This window comes from Salmo salar, unplaced genomic scaffold (genome assembly GCF_905237065.1).
Source record: "Salmo salar unplaced genomic scaffold, Ssal_v3.1, whole genome shotgun sequence".
NCBI classification, from domain to species: domain Eukaryota; kingdom Metazoa; phylum Chordata; class Actinopteri; order Salmoniformes; family Salmonidae; genus Salmo; species Salmo salar.
In genome coordinates this window covers 14,774-34,190 of record NW_025547594.1, presented here as the reverse complement: position 1 = coordinate 34,190, position 19,417 = coordinate 14,774, and the positions used below count along the sequence as shown (strand labels likewise).

The following is a 19,417-nucleotide window of genomic DNA, read 5'->3' as shown; positions in this document are numbered from 1 at the left end:
TTTATTTCTTTCATCACATTCCCAGTGGGTCAGAAGTTTAAATACGCCTTTAAATTGTTTAACTTGGGTCAAACGTTTCAGGTAGCCTTCCACAAGCTTCCCACAATAAGTTGGGTGAATTTTGGCCCATTCCTCCTGACAGAGCTGGTGTAACAGTCAGGTCTGTAGGCCTCCTTGCTCCACACACTTTTTCAGTTCTGCCCACAAATGTTCTATAAGGTTGAGGTCAGGCATTGTGATGGCCACTCCAATACCTTGACTTTGTTGTCCTTAAGCCATTTTGCCACAACTTTGGAATTATGCTTGGGGCCATTGTCCATTAGGGAAGACCCATTTGCAACCAAGCTTTAACTTCCTGACTGATGTCTTGAGATGTTGCTTCAATATATCCAGGTCCCGTGTGGCTCAGTTGGTAGAGCATGGTGTTTGCAACGCCAGGGTTGTGGGTTCGATTCCCACGTGGGACCAGTACGGGACCAGTACGGAGGAAAATAAATGTATGCATTCACTACTGTAATTCGCTTCTGGATAAGAGCGCCTGCTAAATGACTAAAATGTAAAAATGTAATCCACATAATTTCCCTTCCTCATGATGCCATATATTTTGATGTGCACCAGTCCCTCCTGCAGCAAAGCACCCCCACAACATGACGCCGCTACCCCCATGCTTCACGGTTGAGATGGTGTTCTTCGGCTTGCAAGCTTCCCCTTTTCCTCCAGACAAAACGGTAGTCATTATGGCCAAACAGTTCTATTTTTGTTTCATCAGACCAGAGGACATTTCTCCAAAAAGTACGGTCTTTGTCCCCATGTGCAGTTGCAAATCGTAGTCTGGCTTTTTTTTATGGCGGTTTTGGAGCAGTGGCTTGCTTCTTCCTTGCCGAGTGGCCTTTCAGGTTATGTTGACAAAAGACTTGTTTTACTGTGGATATAGGTACTTTTGTACCCATTTCCTCCAGCATCTTCACATGGTCCTTTGCTGCTGTTCTGGGATTGATTTGCACTTTTCGCACCAAAGTACGCTCATCTCTAGGAGATCGAATGCATCTCCTTCCTGAGCGGTATGACGGCTGCGTGGTCCCATGGTGTTTATACTTGCATACTATTGTTTGTACTGATGTACGTGATACCTTCAGGCGTTTGGAATTTGCTCCCAAGGATGAACCAGACTTGTGAAGGTCTACACATTTTTTTCTCCTGAGGTCCTGGCTGATTTCTTTAGATTTTCCCATGGTGTCAAGCAAAGAGGCACCGAGTTTGGATGCATTTCAAGCCTATCTTCACAGGTACACCTCCAATTGACTCAAATGATGTCAATTAGCCCATCAGAAGCTTCTAAGGCCTGGACATAATTTTCTGGAATTTTCCATGCTGTTTAAAGGTAGTCAACTTAGTGCATGTAAACTTCTGACCCACTGGAATTGTGATACAGTGAAATAATCTGTCTGTAAACAATTTTGGGAAAATGACTTGTCACGCACAAAGTAGATGTCCTAACCTACTTGCAAAAACTATAGTTTGTTAACAAGAAATTTGTGGAGTGGTTGAAAACGAGTTTTAATGACTCCAACCAAAGTGTATGTAAACTTCTGACTTCAACTGTGTCTAGCCACCTGTCATTAATCAGTATAAAGGAGGAAATGTTGCTTGCTTGTTGAGCAAAAATCAAAGCTGTAATGCATCCTGATGTCTTTGCTTGCTGGTTCAGTAGGGCCCCCAGAGACAACTGCAGATCTTGACAGGTGGTCTTGCAGTCATCAACCATCTTCTGGTAGACCGACCGCTCACTCTGAACAAGCAGGAGATGCTACTCTTGCTTCTAGCATTATTTTACAATAGCAATGCTGCCGTATCAATATTTGTCTCCAGGTGTTTTACATTTAGCAATTGTGACGCACCTTCCATATTCACTTTCCATGCACTTTTTTGAGACCGAGCCCATCTGAAACACGTTGGTTGTTGGTACTGGTCCCTCAGGGTCACTCTACCGGCCTTACACCACAGATGGGAAGACTAAGTTTATTCCCAAAAAGCCATCAATGCACTCTGTAACCACTGGTCAAGTAGTCACAGAATGATCAATCTTTCTCTTGATTTTCTTGCAGGGTGTCCAAAGTGTGCGCTACTTCAGCAAGAACTGGAGATGTGTCGTCAAGAAAATGAGAGGCTGCAAGCAGGTATTATTCAAATAGAACATTTCTAATTTTTTTTGGTGGGGGAGTTACAGCCTACGGTTGAATGGCGGGAACCCTGATTACTGAGATTTTCCACCCAAAACCACTCCCTTTTCCCGGGATAAATGGCCGCGAGAAACTAGTAAATTATAATACCTTTACTTGAACAGCATGGCGAGAAATGGAACTGTTAAATCAACGCTCAGTTGGGGAAAGACAGCCCATCTCAATATGGAGTGCAGTTCACAATGCATGTAGACCTACTTATCATCATGGTAAGCGCTTTAAAACAGCCCATCACTCGAATATTGATGCTTTAAATCAGTGAATTCGCAGTCTTTCTCTCTATCATCAACCATTTTACTCTGTACTTTGTTGAAGCACCTTTGGCAACGATTATAGCCTCGAGCAGGTTGAGAGCTTCAAGTTCCTTGGTGTCCACATCGACAACAAACTAGAATGGTCCAAACACACCAAGACAGTCGTGAAGAGGGCACGACAAAGCCTATTTCCCCTCAGGAAACTAAAAAGATTTGGAATGTGTCCTGCGATCCTCAAAAGGTTCTACAGCTGCAACATCGAGGGCATCCTGACTGGTTGCATCACTGCCTGGTACGGCAATTGCTCGGCCTCCGACCGCAAGGCACTAGAGGGTAGTGCGTACGGCCCAGTACATCACTGGGGCTAAGCTGCCTGCCATGCAGGACCTCTAACCAGGCGGTGTCAGAGGAAGGCCCTAAAATTGTCAAAGACCCCAGTCATAGACTGTTTTCTCTACTACCGCATGGCAAGCGGTACCGGAGTGCCAAGTCTAGGACAAAAAGGCTTCTCAACAGTTTTTACCCCAAGCCATAAGACTCCCGAACAGGTAATGAAATGGCTACCCGGACTATTTGCATTGTGTGCCCCCAACCTCTCTTTTACGCTGCTGCTACTCTCTATTCATCATATATGCATAGTCACTTTAACTATACATTCATGTACATACCTCAATTGACCTGACCAACCAGTGCTCCCGCACATTGGCTAACCAGGCCATCTGCATTTGTGTCCCGCAACCCACCACCCCGTCTTTTACGCTTCTGCTACTCTCTGTTCATCACATATGCATTTTAACCATATCTACATGTACATACTACCTCAATCAGCCCGACTAACCGGTGTCTGTATGTAGCCTCGCTACTGTATATAGCCTCGCTACTGTTATTTTTCACTGTCTTTTTTACTGTTTTTTATTTCTTTACCTGTTGTTCACTTAATACCTTTTTGCACTTGGTTAGAGCCTGTAAGTAAGCATTTCACTGTAAGGTCTACACCTGTTGTATTCAGCGCACGTGACAAACTTTGATTTGTGTCTTCTTCGGTATGACGCTACAAGCTTGGCACACCTGTATTTGGGGAGTTTCTCCCATTCTTCTCTGCAGATCCTCTCAAGCTCTGTCAGGTTGGCTGGGGCGCGTTGCTGCACAGCTATTTTCAGGTCTCTCCAGAGATGTTCGATCAGGTTCAAGTCCGGCTCTGGCTGGACCACTCAAGGACATTCAGAGACTTGTCCCGAAGCCACTCCTGTGTTGTCTTGGCTGTGTAGGGTCGTTGTCTTGTTGGAAGGTGAACCTTCTCCCCAGTCTGAGGTCCTGAGCACTCTGGAGAAGGTTTTCATCAAGGATCTCGCTGTACTTTGCTCCGTTAATCTTTTCCTCGATCCGGACTAGTCTACCAGTTCCTGCTGCTGAAAACCATCCCCACCACCATGCTTCACCGTAGTGGTGGTGCCAGGTTTCCTCCAGATGTGACGCTGGCATTCAGGCCAAAGAAGTGCTGGTACTGCTTGATCTGTGGTAGCGGCCTGAAGTCCGGAGTCAGGTGTTGTTGCCAGCCATAGCTTTCCACAAGCACCGTATCATCCATATCTTTATTTATATAGAGTTGAAGTCAAAGTTTACATACACCTTAGCCAAATACATTTAAACTCAGTTTTTCACAATTCCTGACATTTAATCCTAGTAAAAATTCCTTGTCTTAGGTCAGTTAGGATCACCACTTTATTTTAAGAATGTGAAATGTCAGAATAATAGTGATTGATTTTATTTCAGCTTTTATTTCTTTCATCACATTCCCAGTGGGTCAGAAGTTTAAATACGCCTTTAAATTGTTTGACTTGGGTCAAGTGTTTTGAGTAGCCTTCCACAAGCTTCCCACAATAAGTTGGGTGAATGTTGGCCCATTCCTCCTGACAGAGCTGGTGTAATAGTCAGGTCTGTAGGCCTCCTTGCTCGCACTCACTTTTTCAGTTCTGCCCACAAGTAGTCACAAAATGATCAATATTTTTCTTGATTTTCTTGCAGGGTGTCCAAACTCTGCTACTTCAGCAAAAACTGGAGATGTGTCGTCAAGAAAATGAGACTGCGAGCAGATATTATTCAAATAGAACATTTCTATCATGTTTATTTTTTTGGGGGGTTATAGCCTACAGTTGAACGGCGGGAACCCTGATTACTGAGTTCATCGTAAAGTTGTGTTCAATTATTTTTGGGGCAGACAATCATCTCTGTTGTTATTCATTTGGGAACAGATGACTCCCATTGAGAAAGCATTGGCTGCATCCAAAATACTCGGACACAAAATCCCAATACATTTATGACGAACAATGATGTACTACATCATATTAATATGTGTTCATGTGTCTGTGTGGCCATACTCTTTAGAGGTAAACATATAAAAATCTGGATTCTCAGATCATTTGGAATAATAATTGCTAACTGGTATGTCCTCCTGCAGGACTACAATTCCATTTAGTCTGGAAGTCAGGATGTGGAGCAAGTGTTTTGATGTCACATTGCTAATGGCTGTAAATTGTATTGAAGTCTCATTTCAGGTAATTTAATCTAACTTTTTGACTTTGACAAAAATTTATTCCAGAGCTACGTAATCGTGACGGGATAGATTTGTAAAGGAAGACACAAATGGAATGGGATTTCACAGATAAATGGAATAAGTAACAGATTCAAATGAAATTGTTTAACTTTTTGTTAAGATTTAATAAAGATTTGATATGCCTATTGGTTGTTTTTTTCTTTTAGGTTTAGAAGAGGACATACACTGAGTATACCAAACATTAGGACCACTGTCCTAATATTGAGTCGGCCTCCACCGTCAATTTGTCGGTGAATGGACTCCACAAGGTGTCAAGTGTTTCACAGGGATGCTGGCCCATGTTAACTCCAATGCTTCCCACAGTTGTCAGGTTGGCTGAATGTCCTTTGGCTGGTGTACTGTTGTTGATACGCATGGTTGCGCGTGAAAAACCCAGCAGCGTTTTTGACACAAAACGGTGCACCTGGCACCTACTCACATACCCTGTTAAAAAGCACTTGAATCTTTTTTCTTGCCTATTCACCCTCACACACAATCCATGTCTCAATACTTAAACATCCTTCTTTAACTGGTCTTCCCCTTCATCTACACTGATTTTAAAGTGGATGAAACAAGTGACATCAATAAGGGATCATAGCTTTCACCTGGTCACTCTGTCATGGAAAGAGCAGGTGCCTTTAATGTTTCGTACACTCAGTGTATATTGCCGGTTTTCCAGACCCAGATAAAGCTTAGTCCTGGAATAAGTGATTTCAGTGGAGAATTTCCATTGCGAGTGCTTGTTAGTCCAGGACTAGGCTTAATGAGGGGGTGGCAGGTAGCCTAGTGGTTAGAGCATTGGGCCAGTAACCAGAAGGTTGCTAGATCGAATTCCCGAGGTGACAAGGTAAAAATCTGTCATTCTGCTCCTGAACAAGGCATTTAACCCACTGTTCCTAGGCGCTCATTGTAAATCAGAATTTGTTCTTAACTGACTTGCCTAGTTAAATCAAGGTAAAAAAAAAATATTAAACAAATAAATGAGTCTCCGAAACCGTCCCATAAGTGTTTTCTAGTAGTTAAATGGAGGTTCAGCTCCATGGACATCTAACCAGTTTGGACTACTGATTACCCCCAAACTGGACCACCAGTGGTTATTAGCAAGGTGTGGTGATTGTGACAAGTAGCTTGTGAATATACTGGTCTCTGTTCCAGGCTGATTTTTATTTTTCAGTCCTGCTGCATGAAGCAACCTAAGGTTGCATGCAACGTTGTGAATGTACACAGTCAGGCATGAGATTGCTATCATATGTGGTTAGCTAATATGTAAACCCTTATCCAGGCGTTGTGATTTCTGGAAGGAGACTGCAATGTAGAGGCCATGCTTTACCTCTTGGTACTAAAATAAGTGGAGAATTTCAGGGTCTATAAATTATGCACGGTTGAATAGTCTGGAATACTGTTGGAGGAATGCACCTCTTTCATGAGTAAATCAATCAGCTTTTTGATTGAATCTTGCTGGCATACTTACTGTCCCCAATTTATTCCGTTTTTTTTGTCCACTACCTGTAGGTCATAGACTACAATGTAGTGAGGTTTGGTTGAGTTATGATAACTCAATGGTGTCTACAAAAGGAAGCTGGAGAATGGAGATGTAATCAGTGGATGTTCCCAAATCGCTCTGTAACCCTTTGTTTCTGCAGATCTGTAAGGTGTAAAGCAATATGGTGAGAGCTTTACCACTGCACTGCTTATAGCTATCCAGACCTTACAGATCTGCAAATATTAAGTGACTTGACTTGGAGCGATTATTCATTTTGGGGGGGACGGGGGGACCAGCGTGTGTTAAAGAGCATCTAGATTCTCCTACATGGTGGTCCAGTTCATGATTAACCAATCGTTAAATTGGTTATATGCTGTCCACTGTTCTGAATCCTAGTATTGCTATATTGCAGGTAAAAAATGATATAATCTACACATGCATAGGGGTAGGGGACTATTTTTATTTTTATTTATTATTTAATTTTTTTTTTTTTAATAAATGGGCATCCAAGATCCAACAGAGTAGGGCTCACTTGAAACAGGCCTGAGCGATGTAACGGCAGTGTTACATGATTACAGTCCTGAGTTCACCTCAGAGGCCTACACTTAATTATTTTGGGACTTTTGGGTTAGCAAGAGCATTGTTGTAGAACAGGATATATTCCTACTGAATTGTCCAAATTTAAATCCATGAATGTTTTAAATATTTAGAATGTTGCAAGCAATGTATTATAGTGGGTGTATTAATTTCCACAATCATGCCGCTTTTAAACCGATACAGGTATCTCAAATGAAGCTCAACATTTTACTCTGCCATTTTCACTTGTACCTATGACCCCCTGAAATGGGATCGTTACTAATTACCACAGCCACAAAATCATAGTGTACGCATACTCAACCAATCAGATTATGGAGTGTGATGATGCGTATGCCGACCTACAATCGTGGCCAAAAGTTGAGAATGACACAAATATAAATTTTCAGTCTCCTGTCTCAGTTTGTATGATGGCAATTTGCATATACTCCAGAATGTTATGAAGGGTGATCAGATTAATTGCAAAGTCCCTCTTTGCCATGATAATGAACTGAATCCCCAAAAACATTTCCACTGCATTTCAGCCCTGCCACAAAAGGACCAGCTGACATGTCAGTGATTTCTCTTGTTAACAGACTGGAAGCTTCAAAAGGAAGGTGGTGCTTGGAATCATTGTTCTTCCTCTGTCAATCATGGTTACCTGCAAGGAAACGTGCCGTCATTGCTTTGCACAGAAAGGGCAAGGATATTGCTGCCGGTAAGATTGCACCTAAATGAATCATTTATCGGATCAAGAACTTCAAGGAGAACGGTTCAATTGTTGTGAAGAAGGCTTCAGGGCGCCCAAGAAAGTCCAGCAAAAGTGCCAGGACCGTCTCCTAATGTTGATTCAGCTGTGGAATCAGGGCACCACCAGTACAGAGCTTGCTCAGGAATGGCAGCAGGCAGGTGTGAGTGCATTCTGCACGCACAGTGAGGCAAAGACTTTTGGAAGATGGCCTGGTGTCAAGGGCAGAAAAGAAGCCACTTTTATCCAGGAAAAACATCAGGGACAGACTGATATTCTGCAAAAGGTACAGGGATTGGACTGCTGAGGACTGGGGTAGTCATTTTCTCTGAATCCCCTTTCCGATTGTTTGGGGCATCCGGGAAAAAACTTGTCCGGAGAAGACACGGTGAGCGCTACCATCAGTCCTGTGTCATGCCAACAGTAAAGCATCCTGAGACCATTCATGTGTGGGGTTGCTTCTCAGCCAAGGGAGTAGGCTCACTCACAATTTTGCCTAAGATCGCCGCCATGAATAAAGAATGGTACCAACACATCCTCCGAGAGCAACTTCTCCCAACCATCCAGGAAGAGTTTGGTGACGAACAATGCCTTTTCCAGCATGATGGAGCACCTTGCCGTAAGGGGCAAAAGTGATAACTAAGTGGCTCGGGAAACAAAACAACGGTTGTTTGGCCAGGAAACTCCCCAGATCTTAATACCATTGAGAACTTGTGGTCAATCCTCGAGGCGGGTGGACAAACAAACCCACAAATTCTGACAAACTCAAGCATTGATTATGCAAGAATGGGCTGCCATCAGTCAGGATGTGGCCCACCCAGAAGTTAATTGACAGCATGCCAGGGCGGATTGCAGAGGTCTTGAAAAAGAAGGGTCAACACTGCAAATATTGACTCTTAGCATCAACTTCATGTAATTGCCAATAAAAGCCTTTGATACTTGTGAAATGCTTGTAATTATACTTCAGTATTCCATAGTAACATCTGACAAAAATATCTAAAGACACTGAAGCAGCAAACTTTGACACAAATATTAATTTCCACATTCTCAGAACTTTTGGCCACGACTGTAATTGCCGGGGTTGATATGACATGCATTTATTTTGTCTTGTTCAATTAAAGTGTGCAAGCTTAACATGAAGTTTGCCCTTACTCATGCTATAGTTACTTGTCTTAACCCAAAATGGGTTTCCTCCAATAGCTGCATTGTTTTTAAAATGGCATTGAGACGAACTGATATCTTGATTTTTCATTTGAAAAATACCACAGTGTACACAGTTTCACAGAAATTTAAAGTTTTGAAATTGGCATATTTTAGGCTGATTTCAAGAACTTTGTGTTCTGACTTATAAACATGAATATGAAATATTGTTACTGAGGAGAATGCAGAATTTACATTGTCAGAACATGTTATTGTAGATATTAGGCATCCAATGGAGAGAAGGGCCACAGTCTGGTTTCAGTTGTTTGGTTGTAATTTGAAATACTTGCTACACCAGAAGTTAGTGGTTATGTGTAGGAGGAATGCATATGGTGGGGTCAGTGGAGGTTGCTTTCCCCTTAGTAACATTCCAAGACCCTGGCCCATATCCAATCGCATGCTTCCGGTCACTAAGGGTGGATAGCTGTTGATTAGTGAGTAATGGGGCCGAAGTCAGGTCACATGAAGGGAGAAGGAACAGTTTATTACCCATATCACTTAACTTCCTGCCTAGCAACAGATGTATTGGCTGTCCAGATGTGTGAGGAGACTCAGCATAGGAGGAAGTTATAAATATATGTGCTTGTGTAAACATGTTTTTCTTATGCAGCTGTGTGACCCAGTGGGTGAATAAACTTGGTTTGAGCTTTACTAGTTGTCTGAGTTTTTACTATGTTTATTTAGAACCTAACAGTTGGTGCTGTGAGCAGGGTTCACCACGATTTACAGTGGAACTATGGAGTCCGAATCAGTGAAAAAGGAGCTAGCACCAGAAACAAGGTAGGCAAAGATACCACTCATTCTGACATCTTGGGGAGATGAGAATCGTAGATGGAACAATTAAAGGATACGGACCTAGAAAAGCCTGAGTTTGTTTAGTAGGCCTACTGTATATACTAGGTTAGACTGGAGCACAATGTGTTCAGGAGGGTTTAGCCCCCCTTAATAGGTTGGGGGTTGGAGTCTTAAGTATCTGTAGTTTGAAGTTGGAAGTTTACATACACTTAGGTTGGTGTCATTAAAACAAATTTCTTAACAAACTATAGTTTTGGCAAGTCGGTTAGGACATCTACTTTGTGCATGACACAAGTAATATTTCCAGCAATTGTTTAGACAGTGAATTAATCTCACAATTCCAGTGTGTCAAGATTGCATATACTAAATCGACTGCCTTTAAACAGCTTGGAAAATTCCAGAAAATGTCATGGCTTTAGAAGTGTCTGATAGGCTAATTGACATCATTTGAGTCAATTGGAGGTGTACCTGTGGATGTATTTCAAGGCCTACCTTCAAACTCAGTTCCTCTTTCCTTAACATAATGGGAAAATCAAAAGATATCAGCCAACAAAAATTGTAGGCCTTCACAAGTCTAGTTCATCCTTGGGAGCAATTTCCAAATGCCAGAAGGTACCACGTTCATCTGTACAAACAATAGTATTCAAGTATAAGCACCATGGGACCACGCAGCCGCCATACTGCTCAGGAAGGAGACGCGTTCTGTCTCCTAGAGATTAACGTACTTTGGTGCGAAAAGCGCAAATCAATCCCAGAGCAACAGCAAAGGACCTTGTGAAGATGCTGGGGGAAACTGGTACAAAAGTATCTATATCCACAGTAAAATGAGTCCTATATCAACATAACCTGAAAAGCAAGGAAGAAGCCACTCCTCCAAAACCATCAAAGACAGACTACGGTTTGCAACTGCACATGGGGATGAAGATCGTACTTTTCGGGGGAAATGTCCTCTGGTCTGATGAAACAAAAATAGAACTGTTTGGCCATAATGACCATCGTTATGTATGGAGGAAAAGGGGGGATGCTTGCAAGCCGAAGAACACCATCCCAACCGTGAAGCACGGGGGTGGCAGCATCATGTTGTGGGGGTGGCAGCATCATGTTGTGGGGTTGCTTTGCTGCAGGAGGGACTGGTGCACTTCACAAAATAGATGGCATCATGAGGAGGGGCAATTATGTGGATATATTGAAGCAACATCTCAAGACATCAGTCAAGACGTTAAAGCTTGGTCACAAATGGGTCTTCCAAATGGACAATGGGTCTTCCAAGGACAATGACCCCAAGAATACTTCACAAGTTGTGGCAAAATGGCTTAAGGACAACAGTCAAGGTATTGGAGTGGCCACCACAAAGCCCTGACTTCAATCCTATAGAACATTTGTGGGCAGAACTGAAAAAGTGTGTGTGTGTGTGTGTGTGTGTGCAAGGAGGCCTACAAACCTGACTCAGTTACACCAGCTCTGTCAGGAGGAATGGGACAAAATTCACCCAACTTATTGTGGGAAGCTTGTGGAAGGCTACCCAAAACGTTTGACCCAAGTTAAACAATTTAAAGGCAATGCTCCCAAATACCAATTGCGTGTATGTAAACTTCTGACCCACTGGGAATGTGATGAAAGAAATGAAAGCTGAAATAAATCATTTCATTACTATTATTCTGACATTTCACATTCTTAAAATAAATTGGTGATCCTAACTGACCTAAGACAGGGAATTTTTACTAGGATTAAATGTCAGGAATTGTGAAAAACTGAGTTTAAATGCTTTTGGCTAAGGTGTATGTAAACTTCTGACTTCAACTGTATGTTTGGGTGCCTCAAACTGATAGAAAAATTTGATTATGCAGTCTGTGACCTCCTTAGCAGACTTTGTGCGGAGGGGGGTATGTCTGTGGCCATTTAGTGAGGTAGTCAATCATAACACAGATATACTGGTGTCCGCTGTCTGTCTGTCCAGTTTGCCGATAAGGTCCATCCCAAGTAGTTCAAATGGCTGCGTGACCTTGAAACATTGAACACACTTTACATTAAGTGTGTTTTAGCTATGCTGTAAGTATATATCAACACCTGTAGTAACAAAATTGTAGATGGAATTGCTATGTATTAACCTATCTGTTGGGTTAGCACGTGTGATGTAGGTGACCCCAAGACACACACAGAAAAACAACTGGCTTTAGTGGCTCTCCAGGCATCCAGGACAATTAATCAGAAGAGTGACGGGGCACAGGTCTCCACACACAATCCCCACAGTTCTACTGTGAAACCTGACACCTTCACACTAGTGTTTGAGTCGATTACTCACGAAAGTACACATGATTGCTAGCCCCCAGGTCCAGACAATATCACCTGGAAAACTATCCATGTCCAATTTGAATAAATGTGAGGCACAACAGCTCCCAATGCACCAATCGGATTATACTCAGTCCTTACCGTCTATCTACCTATAACTTCTACTGCAATTACATAGCTGTTCCAGTGTAACTGCAATGTTGTTTTGACAGGTAAACTAAAGATATGTAATAACATAGTAACAAATGTACACTAAATGTAAAATGTTAACATTATGACTTTATATTCTAAAACAAATATATTAAAAGGGATTGTTGGAAATTGACTAATTGACTTGAGAATGTTTTTGTATGTATAGAAGTGGATTAATAGTGGTAACTAATGTGTTACGGGTTAGATGGAATGATTTATGTGCATATGTATTTGTGGCCGGAAGTAAGGTACATGTTGCAGACCAGATGTTTGCGTAAGGGTGTTAATTGCAAAGTCTGGCAGGACCGATATCAGTGTATTCTGTGGAGTCCCAAAACCAAGGTATTAACATTACAGGGTATTGGGAGAGTGGGATGGAATGTGAGTGGGCCAGAGATCTGTGTGGCTCATAAATTAAGTGGTTAGTAGAATCTGGGGAACAATACCACTACGCTGTGTATAGTGATATCATTGAATAGCTCGTAGGAGAGGAAGGACGGATAACTGCACAATATATCAGATCAAATTTTATTAGTCACATGCGCTGAATACAACAGGTGTAGACCTTGCAGTGAAATGCTTACTTACAGGCCTCTAACCAACAATGCAGTTTAAAGAATAAGAAATAAAAGTAATAAGTAGTAAAAGAACAGCAGTAAAATAACTAACTATATACATGTACCGGACAGAGTCAATGTGCGGTAGCACCGGTTAGTCGAGGTAATATGTACATGTAGGTAGAGTTATTAAAGTGACTATGCATAGATAATAAGAGTAGCAGCGGTGTAAAGGGGGGGCAGGCAATGCAAATAGTCTGGGTAGCCATTTGATTAGATATTCAGGAGTCTTATGGCTTGGGGGTAGAAGCTGTTTAGAAGCCTCTTGGATCTAGACTTGCGCCTGGTACCGCTTGCCGTGCGGTAGCAGAGAGAACAGTCTATGACAAGGGTGGCTTGAGGCTTTGACAATTTTTAGGGCCTTCCTCTGACACCGCCTGGTATAGCGGTACTGGATAGCAGGAAGCTTGGCCCCAGTGATGTACTGGGCCGTACGCACTACCCTCTGTAGTGCCTTGCGGTCGGAGGCCGAGCTGTTGCCATATCAGGCAGTGATGCAACCAGTCAGGATGCTCTCGATGGTGCAGCTGTAGAACCTTTTGAGTATCTGAGGACCCATGCCAAATCTTTTCAGTCTCGTGAGGGGGAGTAGGTTTTGTCTTGTCCTCTTCACAACTTGTATTGGTGTGCTTGGACCATGTTAGTTTGTTGGTGATATGGACACCAAGGAACTTGAAGCTCTCAACCTGCTCCACTACAGCCCCGTCGATGAGAATGGGGGCGTGCTCGGTACTCCTTTTCCTGTAGTCCACAATCATCTCCTTTGTCTTGATCACGTTGAGGGAGAGGTTGTTGTCCTGGCACCACACGGCCAGATCTCTGACCTCCTCCCTATAGGCTGTCTCATCATTGTTGGTGATTAGGCCTACCACTGTTGTGTCATCGGCAAACTTAATGATGGTGCTGGCCATGCAGTCATGAGGGAACAGGGAGTACAGGAGGGAACTGAGCACTCACCCCTATGTTGAGGATGGATGTGTTACCTACCCTTACCACCCGGGGGCGGCCCATCAGGAAGTCCAGGATCCAGTTGCAGAGAGGGGTGTTTAGTCCCAGGGTCCTTAGCTTATTGATGAGCTTTGAGGGCACTATGGTGTTGAATGCTGAGCTGTAGTCAATGAATAGCATTCTCACATAGGTGTTCCTTTTGTCCAGGTGGGAAAGGGCAGTGTGGGAGTGCATCAACAGTGGATCTGTTAGGGTGGTATGCAAATTGGAGTGGGTCTAGGTTTTCTGGGGTAATGGTGTTGTAAGCCATTACCAGCCTTTCAAAGCACTTCATGGCTATAGACGTGAGTGCTACGGGGTCGGGTGGTCATTTTTGGCAGTTTACCTTAGTCCCTGTGCCCAAAAACACTATGGTGGTCTGCTTGAAACATGTTGGTATTACAGACTCGGACAGGGAGAGGTTGAAAATGTCAGTAAAGACACTTGCCAGTTGGTCAGCGCATTCTCGCAGTATATGTCCTGGTAATCCGTCTGGCCCAGGGGCAAACATCTGATATCAACTTTGGAGGGGACAATTACATAACATTTTCTCAAGAGCAATTCCTGAGGGGGACACCAAAAGTAGTGCTGTAACACATAACCTACATTGTAATATGGTAAATGTATATTGAGGAACCAAAGAAATAAGGTGTTTGCCGTACTCCTAACTACTGGTACCCAAAACTACACAACTAATCATAACAGCAATACCATTGCCTTTAACAAATCTTAGTTCAGTCACCAGTTTAAGTTGAGAGTGGGGGTATCCACGGCATTTTCCAATTATGTTCCTATTTTACAAGTCAAGAAAATTGATAACCTTTCATAATGTTGCCAAACAGACTCAACAAACTTACCTGAGACTCCCTGTCTCTGCCAGTCTGTCCCTGCATATCTGTCCCCAACTCTGCTGTCTGTGTGCCATCTGTTGCCTGCTCTGCCTAATGACATCATTGTGAAACATTTCCATTAGAATTTCATTTCTTTCTTATGAACATTTTATCAACTAGTCTTTGAGATATTAGGCTACTAGTGTTCTTACTTTGCGTTTTGGTGTACTGCAAAATACTCTGATGTCCGCCTTTTATTTTTCTGCCATTTTTCTACCTGGCTGGCTGGTTGGCTACACACACGCACAGTGTGTAGGTTATTTACAGTAGGAGATGGGCTTCTATCATCTTATCTTCTATCATTCTATTTGGGCTTCGATCTAAAAGGTAGCTAGCAAATGTGAAACGGATTAAAATGACGAGTTGACAGCTGTATGAGTTCACCATTTACACAACATATGCTGCAACCTTTTGTAATTTTAAGTTTGTTTCATATTGGCTGGCTTCCAACAATAGCTGAATTTGCAAAGCTAGCGAGCACCAATTCCGTTTCAGTGGTGTTTGCTATAAATCTTTGCTACCCGGGTTAAATAAAGGTGAAATAAAATAAATAAAAGTTCCCTTGCGACAATTTAGCTTTTGCAACGAGACCATTAAATATATTTAAGACAATGGTAGAAGAGTGTAGTTCTGTTCAGTTTGGACTTCAGTTTATTGCTAACCTTATCACAGGGACTTTGAAGCACTAACTTGCATCATCTGCATGCTGATCTTGGAATAAATTGACGATAGCAAAGATTCCATCTTTGACGACGCCAAATAAATGGAATAGGTACTAGCTAGCTTAATAGTTAATATTTGCGCGCTAGCTCTGCATATTCAGCTAGTGTGTGTGCGCGATTGACTGGATTAACCTCACGCCAGTTACGCTCATTGAGTGCCTTTCAGACAGTAGACACGACCCCTCTGTTACCTTGCCAACTAAGGAACTGGCAGTGGATCAAACCATTGTGAGGCAAAGGGTGGGGGTCGCAATCTTTGAAACTTAAACGCGCTATTAAGTGTCTATAATCAGCACAATTGCTTTCATTGCGTATTATTATTTATTATTATTATTATTATTATTATTTAAATTACATAGTTATGTTTCAGTGATATATTGGGGGACAAATCATATTTTTCCCAGGATGGGGGGTCGTGTCCCCCCCCCCCCCGGGGATTTCCGCCCCTGGTCTGCCCCCGCGGCCTTGTGAATGTTGAACTGTTTAAAGGTCTTACATCAGCTGCGGAGAACGTGATCACACAGTCTTCCGGAACAGCTGGTGCTCTCATGCTTGTTTCAGTGTTATTTGCCTCGACGCAAGCATATAAGTAGTTTAGCTCTTCTGGTAGGCCTGTGTCACTGTGCAGCTCTCGGCTGTGATTCCCTTTTGTAGTCTGTAATGATTTGCAAGCCCTGCCACATCCAACAAGCGTTGGCGCCGGTGTAGTACGATTCGATCTGAGTCCTGTATGTACGCTTTGCCTGTTTGATGGTTCGTTGGAGGGCATAGCGGATATCTTATAAGCTTCCGGGTTAGAGTCCCGCTCTTTGAAAGCGGCAGCTCTATCCTTTAGCTCAGTGCGGATGTTGCCTGTAATTCATGTCTTCTGGTTGGGGTATGTATGTACGATCACTGTGGGGACGACATCATCGATGCACTTATTGATGAAGCCAATGACTGATGTGGTGTACTCCTCAATGCCATAGGAAGAATCCCATAACATATTCCAGTCTGTGCTAGCAAATGTCCTGTAGCTTAGCATCTGCTTCATCTAACCACTTTTTTTATTGACCAAGTTACTGGTGCTTCCTGCTTTAACTTTGCTTGTAAGCAGGAATCAGGAGGATAGACTTATGGTTAGATTTGGAGGGTGAGCTTTGTACGCGCCTCTGTGTGTGGACTAAAGGAGGTCCCGAGTTTTTATTTTATTTTATTTTATTTTTATTTATTTTTTCTCCCCTCTGGTTTAACATTTAACATGCTGATTAGAAATTTGGTAAAACAGATTTAAGTTTCCCGCATTAAAGTCCCCGGCTACTAGGAGCGCCGCCTCTGGGTGAGTGTTTTCCTGTTTGCTTGTGGCGGAGTACAGCCCATTGAGTGCGGCCCTAATGCCAGCATCGGTCTGTGGTGGTATGTAGACGGCTACGAAAAATACAGATAAACTCTCTAGGTAGATAGTGTGGTCTACAGCTTATGAGATTCTCTACCTCAGGTGAGCAAAACCTTGAGACGCCCTTAGATATCGCGGCACCAGCTGTTTACAAATATGCATTGTCCACCACCCCGGTCTTACCAGATGCCGCTGTTCTATCCTGCCGATACAGCGTGTAACCAGCCAGCTGTATGTTGATAGTGTCGCTCGTTCAGCCACGACCCCGTGAAGCATAATATATTAGTTTTTAATATCCTGTTGGTAGTTTAATATTCCTCGCCGAGTACTATGAAGTTAAATTGAATGTCACACATACCCAGATCATGGTGGGAGTAGCAGAGATAGTGTTGTACCTAAACTGAGCACAGGAAAATATTATCCACAGGTTCTGACTGTAGCAGTACATAGGATGCCATTGGAGATGTTGGGGGCTAGGGAACCGGTATGAGTAGGGAGACGGGTAGGAAAGGTTCAGTCCTAGATCTATCAGTAAACCATGAAGGCAATAGGAGAGGAGGAGTGAAGATAAAATAACATGGCTTGGGAACACCTTTTGGAACCTATGGCCGGACGGGGAAGACTGGATGAAAGCAGGAGGTTTTTTGGGGCCTTCATTTTTGTGGAACCCAGCAGAAAAAGTATCCCGAAGGCATAGAATCAGGAGAGATTGGGAATCATCATGTTGACAAACAGTTTTTTCTTTGCATATGTATAGCTTAACACATTATTAATACATATGTTTTGTGTTTCTCTTTGCTTTTAAAGTCTTGTGTTATCACTCCCTTAGGAACCAGAAGATGAAAATTAAGTCAAAAGCTCCAGCTGAAATATCATTATCGGTTGTCAGAGGTGGAAATAAGTGTGCATAGTGTAATAATAGATCAGAGGCCATAAGTTTCGGAAGTGTAAACCTAATAATCAACTGTGAATATTTTTTCAATTATAAGTCATTTCCAAGTTTATATAATGTTGAACAGTATGGAGTTAATGTTCTGACTTCTAAACTTGAAATATTTTTTATTTCACCTTTATTTAACCAGGTAGGCTAGTTGAGCTAGTTGAACAAGTTCTCATTTACAACTGAGACCTGGCCAAGACGAAGCAAAGCTGTTCGACACATACAACAACAGAGTTACACATGGAGTAAACAAACATACAGTCAATAATACAATAGAAAAAGTCTATATACAGTGTGTGCAAATGAGGTAAGATAAGGGAGGTAAGGGAATAAATAGGCCATGGTGGTGAAGTAATTACAATATAGCAATTAAACACTGGAGTGATAGATGTGCAAAAGATGAATGTGCAAGTAGATACTGGGGTGCAAAGGAGCAAGATAAATAAATACAGAATTGGGATGAGGTAGTTGGATGGGATATTTACAGATGGGCTATGTACAGGTGCAGTGATCTGAGCTGCTCTGACAGCTGGTATCCTTATTCATGTTATAGAGGGAGAGAGGAGAATGCAGAGAGTTTACGTTCTGTCAGAACATGTTATTGTTAGTTATTAGGTATCCAATGGAGAGAAGGGCCACAGTCTGGTTTCAGTTGTTGGGTTGTAAATTTGAAATACTTGCTACACCAGAAGTTAATGGTTATGTGTAGGAGCAATGTACAGTTGAAGTCGGAAGTTTACATACACTTTAGCAAAATACATTAACTCAGTTTTTCACAATTCCCGACATTAATCCTAGTAAAAATTCCCTGTCTTAGGTCAGTTAGGATCACCACTTTTATTTTAAGAATCTGAAATGTCATAATAGTAGAGAGAATGATTTATTTCATCACATTCCCAGTGGGGCAGAAGTTTACATGCACCCAATTAGTATTTGGTAGCATTGCCTTTAAATTGTTTAACTTGTGTCAAATGTTTTGGGTAGCCTTCCACAAGCTTCCCACAATAAGTTGGGTGAATTTTGGCCCATTCCTCCTGACAGAGCTGGTGTAACTGAGTCACACGCTTTTTCAGTTCTGCCCACAAGTTTACTATGGGATTGAGGTCAGGGCTTTGTGATGGCCACTCCAATACCTTGACTTTGTTGTCCTTCAGCCATTTTGCCACAACTTTGGAAGTATGCTTGCGGTCATTTTCTACCTCATGAAGCCATCTATTTTGTGAAGTGCACCAGTCCATCCTGCAGCAAAGCACACCCACAACATGATGCTGCCGCCCCGTGCTTCGCGGTTGGGATGGTGTTCTTCGGCTTGCAAGCCGAGGAAAAGGTTGCTCCCAAGGATGAACCAGACTCCCAATCCCTTTTCCTCCAAACATAACGATGGTCATTATGGCCAAACAGTTCTATTTTTGTTTCATCAGACCAGAGGACATTTCTCCAAAAAGTATGAACTTTGTCCCCAAGTGCAGTTGCAAACCGTAGTCTGGCTTTTTTTTATGGAGGTTTTGGAGCAGTGGCT

At 42.5% G+C, this 19,417-nt stretch overlaps 1 long non-coding RNA gene across 1 annotated transcript; it reads left to right on the top strand.

The window, feature by feature from the left end:
* Positions 1–2,104: 2,104 nt before the first annotated feature.
* Positions 2,105–5,233, top strand: LOC123731987 (uncharacterized). The gene is made up of 2 exons (XR_006762959.1): positions 2,105–2,177; positions 4,520–5,233. It is a non-coding gene; the product is annotated as an uncharacterized lncRNA (long non-coding RNA).
* The last annotated feature ends 14,184 nt before the right edge of the window (positions 5,234–19,417 follow it).